The following is a 9,446-nucleotide window of genomic DNA, read 5'->3' on the forward strand; positions in this document are numbered from 1 at the left end:
CCCAAAATGGTACAGTTAAAAATGACAATTCATCCAGCAAAAAACAAGCCATCAAATGGTTAGATCCACAGAAAGATAAAAATAAAATTATGGCTCAGTTGAATGCTGAAATTACAACAAGAAGTTCTTATGGCTCTAAGTGGTTAAAAATATGCAAAATTGCTAAACATAACCTTTTTAACTATATGTAAAAATCCCTTATAAAGCAGCTATAATGCAGAGCTGTGGGGAAGAACACTAGCCAAAGTAAGCTCCCTCTATGCCAGGAATCCAGCTTTTCATCAATGTTCTGTACAAACGAACTTACTGTAAATTACACAGGATTGCTACCTTTGAAACAGATCTATGTTGAGGTCGAGGTCGCTCTGACCACCAGCTCGCCATGTGAGAGAGAAATCACTGATTTTAGAGACAGAAAAAAATGGTTGACATTATTAGACTGTTGAGTCACATAAACATTTGGTTTTAATGTTCTAAAGTAAATAGACTTTATACAGGATAAATTTATTAACTGAAAAAGGTTCATCTAACTCACAATACAGAACATTCTCCGCAATTCCCCCACTGCTGATCACTACCGATCCTGATTATCCCAAAAAATTAAATGTGTGCAGTTATAAAAAAAAAAATGGAGATACCTGGAATTGGGCCCTTAGCAAGTGTGAACATGCACCAAGAAAAAAAGAGCAGTTGGCTCGGACTGTCACTGTATCTGGGAAACAGGTCTCTAATGACAGAATGGTCTTATGCTCCCATAGACTTTAAAGGGGTTGTCCCGGCTTAGAAAACATGGCCGCATTCTTCTAGAGACAGCACCTCTTGTTTCCTTAGGGCCCTATTCCACTGGACGATTATCGTTCGCATAATCGCTATTGATAAACGATCCAAATGACCGCTATTACGAAAGACCTGAAATCGTTCGCCCATTTACATGGAAAGATAATCGTTACTTATGATCGTTCTTGCGGTCGTCTTGTCGTCGCTATTGTGTTCGTCACTACTGCGAACGACCGCACGACTTCTTATTCAATGCGAACGATTTGCGAACGAGCAACGATAAAAATAGGTCCAGGTCTTATTGAACGATCAACGATTTCTCGTTCGGTCGTTAGTCGTTAACTGCTATTCAAACGAACGATTATGATTTAGATTCGAATGATTTAACGACAATCTGAACGATAATCGTCCGGTGTAATAGGGCCCTTAGTTTGGGTGTGGGATTTGAAGCTCAGGTTCACTGAAGTGAATGGAGCTGAATTGCAATACCTCACAAAACCTGAGGACAGGGGTAGTGCTGTTTCTGCATGAAAGTAGCTGTTTTTTTTTTTTATCTTGGATACTCCCTTTATTGGAGAGAAAGCTGCACCAGTAGGGCTGACGTGATACCTACCAAGTAAATATGGATCATCAGGGCTGCTAAGGATTTGATGTTGGACTTATCTGAGCACCACAGTTCAAAGGTTTGTTCACATAAGAAATGATCAATCACAGAGGTGTTTTTATGTGGCAGATTCTGCCATAGTTTTGTTTGGCTAATCTATTTTCTGGCTACCCAACCTGGTATCTGTGCAGAATCCTCACTAGTAAATGATATGTCACTTAGCTTGCTCAAATTCTGTGGTAAACTTTACAAAAGTCTGACTTTGTTGAAAATAACATAAAAAGGCCCCCGATAGAATATACAGTAGATTTGTGGTGATGCCCCGCTGGGAGGCGCGACTGGTCACTTGCCAGATGGTAAAGTGTGACTCCACTACAGTAGTGGTTGGTCAGGGAATAGATCAGCCAGGTGTTATACTGTTGTGATGCCAGTGCCAGTTGGGCACACAGGTATGATGGCACACCTGCTTTGAGTATAGTGAGGCTGGCTATACCCTTTCCCCTGTGGTCAGTAACATGCCAGGCTATTTGGGAGTCCCTTGGGCGATTATCACGGTGGTCCAGAGTGGAATCGTTGCCCACCTGGACTATCGGTACTGCCACCCACAGAAAGGGGAGATGACCCAAGGAAGGTGTAATGGCTGTGTAGGTGCTTGGACAAGAATCAAGTCCTGTTACAATAAATAAACTCTTCTTTACTGCAGGAATACTTGATACAGTTATACACAATAGGCTTTTGGCTTGATAAGATAGCTTGGACTTTAGTAACCAGATCTGTGCTGAGAGCTAGAAAAAGAGTACAGCCATGCGTGCTGAGAGGTAGAAGAAGTTCAGAGAAGTAGACAGGAGGATGTCGAGAGAGTCCCAACCTAAAGTAGTACTGTGCTCTGCCGGAACTTGAGAAGTAGAATAGATAGAAATACTTGAAAGTAGAAAGAATACTTGTGCCCGTGTTTTGTCTCCACCTACTGCCCACCAGTGTCGGGTGACTCGTCCTAGAGGGTGACACAAGCCCCAGACCTTGTTACCTGGGATGAGCAGAGTGGCCAAGGTTTCCTGGTTACACCCATGCTGCGAGATAGAGTACGTAGGCTTTTAGCAACTTTGCTCTATCCGGATCAGTTCCTATTTCATCAGGATACTGTCCTGCACTTTTAGGCTATGTTCACACTACGTAAAAGCAACAATTGCCATGATTGCCATTACGATGGCAACAACGGCCGTACTTTTTGCACAGTGCCTTACTTTCAATGGGATCCCGGCCGGAGCGTATACACAACGTATGAGCTCCGGCCGGGATCCCATACGGGGCCGCAAATAACTGACATGTCAGTTTTCTGCGGACAGAATTCTGTGAATTCCGGCCGCAGAAAGACCTGTCAGTTCACACAGTGAAGCGAGCAGCTCCGGCCGCTCGCTTCACTGTGTGCTATGGGAAGCTCGGATGCGGGCGCATGCTGATGCGACCGCATCAGAGCTCTGCAGCTGTCCGGATCATCCGGCCGGTACCTAAGTACCCGGCCAGGGTCACGGAACGGCCGGGCTGATATGTTGTGTGAACATAGTCTTAGACTGGTTCTTGGCGTGGGCTGGAATGATCCCTGACTTGTCCTCTCTGAGTGTGCGTTCAGCACTGCATAGTGTCTAGAAGTGCTGCTTTCAAGAAGAGAGTGCTCTTGCTTCCATTTGCGTCTGTTCACTATCACACCTTAGACTACATTGGACTTGCCCTCTAACACGGGATCTGGCATAAGCCAGGGTCAGGCTTGACCGCTGCATGGACCACTCTGGCTTGCGTCCTTCCTCTACAAAATCCAGAGTAAGACCCCCAAAGGTGTGCCTACACTTCCTCTCCCCATGTGACAACTTCCTACAGCACATGTGACATGTGTTGTGAGTGGGTGAGAAGAGAGTGCAAGACAGAGAGAAGGATAGAGATAGGTAGAAAAGAGAAAGAGCCCTCATTGGTGCACCGATCACAGAGACAATAACCCTTTAACTGCTACAGCTGTGCAATACTTAGGCATACAGTACATGTACTAGCGACATCTAGTGGTAAAACATAGGTAATACTTCACTACCACTAACACTTTGAAGTACAGGCGAGAGGTGTAAAGACAAGGAACACCCGTGGGACACCACAGATTCATCACACCAATATGTTTCCAGCTGTATACAGCTCTTCTTCACAACACCTTATGGTAAATGCAGCAGATGGGAATTGGTAAATGGAGAGGAAGGATAGATGAAAGGGAGGGGTAAGGGATAAAGGAAGGAAAGAAAGAAGGAATGGAGGAGAAGAAAGTAAGGAAGATAGAAAAGAGGTAGGTTGGAAAGGAAATCAGAACAAAGCAAGGAAGGGAGAAAGGAGGGGAAGGAGGAAATAAGGAAGTGAGTAAGGAAGAAAAGAAATTAAGGAGGAAGCGAGCAAGGCAGGAGAGGAGAGAGGAAGGAAGCGAGGGAGGAAAGAAGTGAAAATGGAAGAAAGGAGGGGACTAAGGAAATAAGGAAGGGAGAGTTTAAGAAAGGAAGGGAAGGAGGAAAGAAGGGAGGGAGAAAGAGAGGGAGGAAAGAGGGAATGAAGAAAGGTATTGAGGGAAGCATGAAGAGAAGTAGTGTGGTAGGAAAAAAGGAAGGAAGAAAGGGAAGGAGGAAGGAATGAAGTGAGGGAGGGAGAGAAAGGATGCAAGAAGCGAAGGAGGGAGAAGAAAGGGATAAATGTAGGAAAGTAGGATGGAAGGAAGGGGGGAGGAGGAAAGAAGGGTGGAAGGGATGGAATTAGGATGGAAGGATGATTTTAAAGAAGGAAAGTGTAAGAAAGGTCAGGATGTAATGGAGGAGAGGAGGGATAAAAGAAAGTAAGGAAGCAAGGTGGATGGAAAGGGAAGGAGAAAGGATATATTTAAGGAAGGAAGGGATGTCAGAAAGTAGGTTTTAAAGAAGAAAGGAAGAAGGATGTAATGGAGGTGGAAGATGGGGGAGGGAGAAGAGAAGGAAGGACATTGAGATCAGAGAGGAGGGAACAAGGAAAAAGGGATATAAGGAACAAAAAAGGAATAAACAAAAAAAAGGAATCTAGGAAATTGTATTTGCCCTAATCTGCTGCATATAGAACTGTTCCAGTCTCTCATACATGCAGCTGGCTAGACGATCCTGTTTTGTTTGATAAATCTTTCCTGTTGGCAATTAGCCTTTCTTGCCACATCACACTATTATGCCAAGCTCATATTAATACAGTGATACCAATTATAATGTCATGCAAATTATTTGTAGATTAGGGCCTCAGAAATGTTCCCAGGAAGATCTCCCGGGCTAAGCAAGAATATTCTAAAGTGATTCAGAGCAATTAGCGCAGATCATCAGACGTCTTGGCTCTCATTAGCAGATGAGGTTCCCGTAGCATGCACCTCTTCACAAATCACCATTGTGTCAGGCTTCTCCATCGCCCACATGCTCAAGAAGCAACAGACAGTGAGTCACCTCTAGTAAAACAAAGGTAACTGTTTTCTCAGACAGTTTTCTTCCCTCCTTGTCTTCATATAGCTGCGGAGCCTTCAATAAACGCTATTGTTTTCTGCAGATTGTTCATTGGATCTTGGCTTCAGCGCAAATAGATGGGGAAAAAAGCCTAAAAAGTAGTAAACAAACAATGCAACAAAACATATTTAAAAAAATCTATCTTAAAATTAGTGGTTAAAGAAAAAAAAAAGCCACAATGGAATATCTGACACAACAAGCGTGTGATTTGTGTTCTCTAGGTTTATGGAGGACAAACCCTCTTTTCATGGGGGATGATTTACATGTCATGTGGTTTACCAAATGGTAAAATCCCTAACGACGGGAATCATTATTTTTTTTTTCAAACTGTTATAAAAATTAAACTGCTTTGCCATAACAGTAAATCTCCATTCAGACATTTGAGGCTGTAAAATGTGTAAGCAGTTAAAGCGAGCATCTTAAAAACAAGAGGGTCATGGGGCAACATCTGCATCAGCAAAACCGCACCAACCAATTTGTCAGGGACATCTTTTTGAATTTGTGAAGGACGTTGAGATGAGGAAATTAAAGATTATTAAGAAATAACATAAAAAATATAGAGAGAGAGAGTCATAAGAGTGAAGATGGATTCTGTGTTTAATGTTCCGGACATATTGCGTTCTGCTAATATGGTAGAATTTTTTTTAGCGAAGAACATAAACAAATTTTAAACATTTATCCTAACTAGCTTTCCCTGAACTATCCATCTATCTATTACATTGATCCCTGAACATTACTGACCCTTACTGCCCCTAATAAAAACCCTAACCCTCTACAAAAAAATACAGAAACCAGGAATACACAAAAATGACCAATAACCAACTGGACTAGGCTAAAACAAAGTATAAGAGAAATAAAGTGAACATTGGGTTAATTCAAATCCTTAAGTCTTTCCTAATATGTTTTATGCCTGACACCCTCCACCATTTTTGTCTCCCGTCTCTGGACCCGTTCTATTTTATGAATATCCTTTTGTAGGTGAGGTCTCAAAAACTGGACACAGTATTCCAGACGTGGCCTCACCAGAGATCTATACAGCGGGATCACAATCTCCCTCTTCCTACTGGTTATACCTCTAACTATACACCCCAGCATACAATTTGCTTTCCCCACCGCCTGGTTGCACTGGTGACTGATTTTAGGCTGTCAGAAATCACTACTCCTAAATCCTCCTCTTCTAAAGTCTTTGCCAACACAGTACTGCCGATGTGATACTCGGATAGAGGATTCCTTCTCCCCAAGTGCATCATTTTACATTTGGAAACATTGAATTGCAGTTTCCATTGTTTAGACCACTTATCTAGTAAAGCTAAATAATTTTCCATATTACTGACACCTCCAGGAATATCAACCCTATTGCACACTTTTGTGTCATCAGCAAACAGACAAACCTTACCTACCAAACCTTTTCCTATGTCACTTTAGTACCCTATGAATACTTGTTCCCATAATGCATGTGAGTTCTGACCTGAGAATTCCTATACTTAGGAGCTTCTCCTTGTATATTAATCCATACAAAGGGTTTTTGAGACTTCAATATTAATGGACCGACCTTAGACTAGATCCATTACATCAAATCTTTGGCTATCTGGCTCCCAGCACCGGGCCGGTTGATCATCTGGTATAGAAGGTGTGCATTCACCTGTTCATGCTCAGTGACCAGGTGACCAAACAATTTTTTATATCCTCAGCTATGAAGCCAGCTATGATTGCAACTCTCCAGGAGTACAGGCTGCTGCTGTAGCATGTGTAGTACCATGTTCAATAAAATAAGTAATCCATACCGTATATAAATTTATATAATTTTTGGAGAACCTTGGGACTCTGCAAGGATTTATGTATATTTTATACGTAATTCTATACATCTCTCTGTATAAGACACTAATGATCTTTGTCCCAGTATTTAATAAATTAAGGTGTTCTTTAGATAGCTTTGAAGCCACCTGGGAAATGTAATGTTTCTTAGGACCAGAGCCGCTAATAAAGTAGAGGAGTCTAAGCCTATGAGGTAAGCACTCGCTGAGACTCGCGATCTGTTCAGCCTTAATAGGGATTAATTTTTAATTCAATGACAGCTCTGTAGTCACTAATGAGCAGTGGCTACTGAACTGACAATTTCCATCGACGTTGGAGTATTTATGCAGTCAGCTCCACTACCGAGGACTCTTCTCGCATGTAATTATACTTTCAGAGTGCTTAATAATAAAATGGCTGTAAATGGGCTTTATTCCTTCAAAGAGACGAGAATATCGATTTGGAATTAATCAATTTCAATCCCAATTTTCCCCGTAAAATCCGAAAATTAATCAAGATCCAAAACTTTTGGGATTTGCTTCTTGTGAATACTTCTGTGGGGCCCAATGCCGAAAGTATAGAGCACCATGGAAAGTACAGGGGCAGGGATTCCTGTGAAGGGAAGGAGTCCCTGCTCCTGTACACTGGGAAGCCCACAGGTAAGTGATGATGCTATAGGGTCACCACTTACAATTACTACATTTTCTGGCGCCTGTGAATGTGTAAGGTCATTTCCTGCTCCTGTACATTGCGCATCCCACAAGTAAGTGGTGATACCATATGCATCACCCCTTACATTTACTTGTTCTCCTGAATGCGTAAGGCCGCTTAATATACTGTACAGGAGCAGAGTCTGCTACCTTTGAAAATAGTCCCTGCTCCCGTACTTACTTTCTATGGTGTTCTTAGCCAATAGCATCCCAGAGGTAAGCAACACTGCCTAACCTGCCTACCCTGTACTGCCACAGAGTACTATATGGGAACAAGGACTCCTGCATTTGACATGTTTTCCAACCGATTACAGTTGATTACTTGAAGTCTCACCAGTGAACTCTTTGTGATCAGCTTTAATGAATAGACAATCACTAACAAGTAGGCATTGTCCAAAATGGAGAACCTCTTTCCCCTTTGCTGGAAGAGATTGGATATTTACTGCCACAGATTACAGAGGACTTCTTGTAGTATATACAGTAGATGCTCATACACCTCACGCTGAAGTTGGCTGAACCAGCCTCCAGCAGATTTGGCTGACTGTATAAAGGGGATGGTGGCCTCCTGAGCCTATCCCTCCAACCCCTTTGTTCTTGGTGGGATATGCCAGTGCCAGAGTAGCCTAGAAGCCAAACATTCATGTGAGCTTATCCCTCCAACCCCTTTGTTCTTGGAGGGTAAAGACGGTGCCAGAGTACCCTAGAAGCCAAACTTTCATGTGTATGAGGAGTTCCGAGAAGATTAAAGGCTAACACTTATTAAAGGTGTATGGGGAACTTAAAGGGGTGGTGTCACAAAGCAAATAAAATCAAATGTGTACCACATATGTACAGGAGAATAAGTGCGCTGATTTTAGTAAAATAACTTACATCACTGTGCCAGTTTTCTTCCCCATGTATCTATTCACTCCCTGGTTTCCTCTCTAAACTGTGACCCTACTGTTGCCATGCAACAATGTGGATCCTTTCCCACAATCTCAATTGCCAGTACTAATATGACAGATCATGTGATGATTGAACTGAGCATGTGCGACACGAGAAAGAGGATGCCCAGTGGGCTCTAACCAAGGGCAACAGAAAATGAAACAAAACAGCACATGGGGGCATAAGTGAGCCTATATCTTTCCATCCATATGTTAAAAAAATTCATTTTACACAATATATTAGTATATCCATAGTTATCTTCCTCTTACCACCCCTTTAAACAGCAGCCTTATTTTCTATGGATCCTTCTTACAAAAAAAGAGATGTTTAAATCTGGAAAACCCTTTAAGGAACTGTACTAGTGCACTGATTTTGCTATAAATCAAAGGTGCTCCATAAGGCCGTGTTCACACAACATAAGTTTTGTATTAACCCTTAGGGGACACAGCCAGTTTTCATTTTTGCGCTTTCGTTTTTTCCTCCTCGTGTATATAAGGCCATAGCGCCTGCATTTTTTCACCTAGAGACCCAAATGAGCCCTTATTTTTTGCGCAACTAAATGTAATTTGCTATGGCAGATGTAATTGTTGCCTAAAATGTGCCGGGAAACCAGAAAAAAATTATATGTGTGGTGAAATTGAAAAAAAATGTTTTGTTTTTTTTTATTTTATTTGGGGGGGGTTGTTTTTACTCCATTCGCCCTAGAGTAAAACTGACTTGTTATATATGTTCCTTAAGTTGTTACGATTACAACGATATGTAACATGTATAACTTTTATTTGATTTGATGGCTTGTAAAAAATTAAAACCTTTTAAAGAAAATATATGTTCCTTAAAATCGCTCCATTCCCAGGCTTATAGCGTTTTTATCCTTTGGTCTATGGGGCTGTGTAAGGTGTCATTTTTTGCGCCATGATGTGACCTTTCTATTGGTACCTTGATTGCGCATATACGACTTTTTGATCGCTTTTTATTACAATTATTCTGGATTTGATGCGACCAAAAATGTGCAATTTTGCACTTTGGGATTTTTTTGCGCTTACGCCATTTACCGTGTGAGATCAGGAATGTGATTAATTAATAGTTCGGGCGATTACGCAC

At 41.8% G+C, this 9,446-nt stretch overlaps 1 long non-coding RNA gene across 1 annotated transcript; it reads right to left on the reverse strand.

Annotated features, from left to right (window-relative positions):
• Positions 1-315: 315 nt before the first annotated feature.
• Positions 316-8,379, reverse strand: LOC138768041 (uncharacterized). Its single transcript, XR_011358927.1, has 3 exons — positions 8,292-8,379; positions 4,861-5,008; positions 316-399 (listed from the first exon to the last, which is right to left on the reverse strand). It is a non-coding gene; the product is annotated as an uncharacterized lncRNA (long non-coding RNA).
• Between the last annotated feature and the right edge of the window lie 1,067 nt (positions 8,380-9,446).

The sequence above is a fragment of the Dendropsophus ebraccatus genome, chromosome 11 (assembly GCF_027789765.1).
Source record: "Dendropsophus ebraccatus isolate aDenEbr1 chromosome 11, aDenEbr1.pat, whole genome shotgun sequence".
Taxonomy (NCBI): Eukaryota; Metazoa; Chordata; class Amphibia; order Anura; family Hylidae; genus Dendropsophus; species Dendropsophus ebraccatus.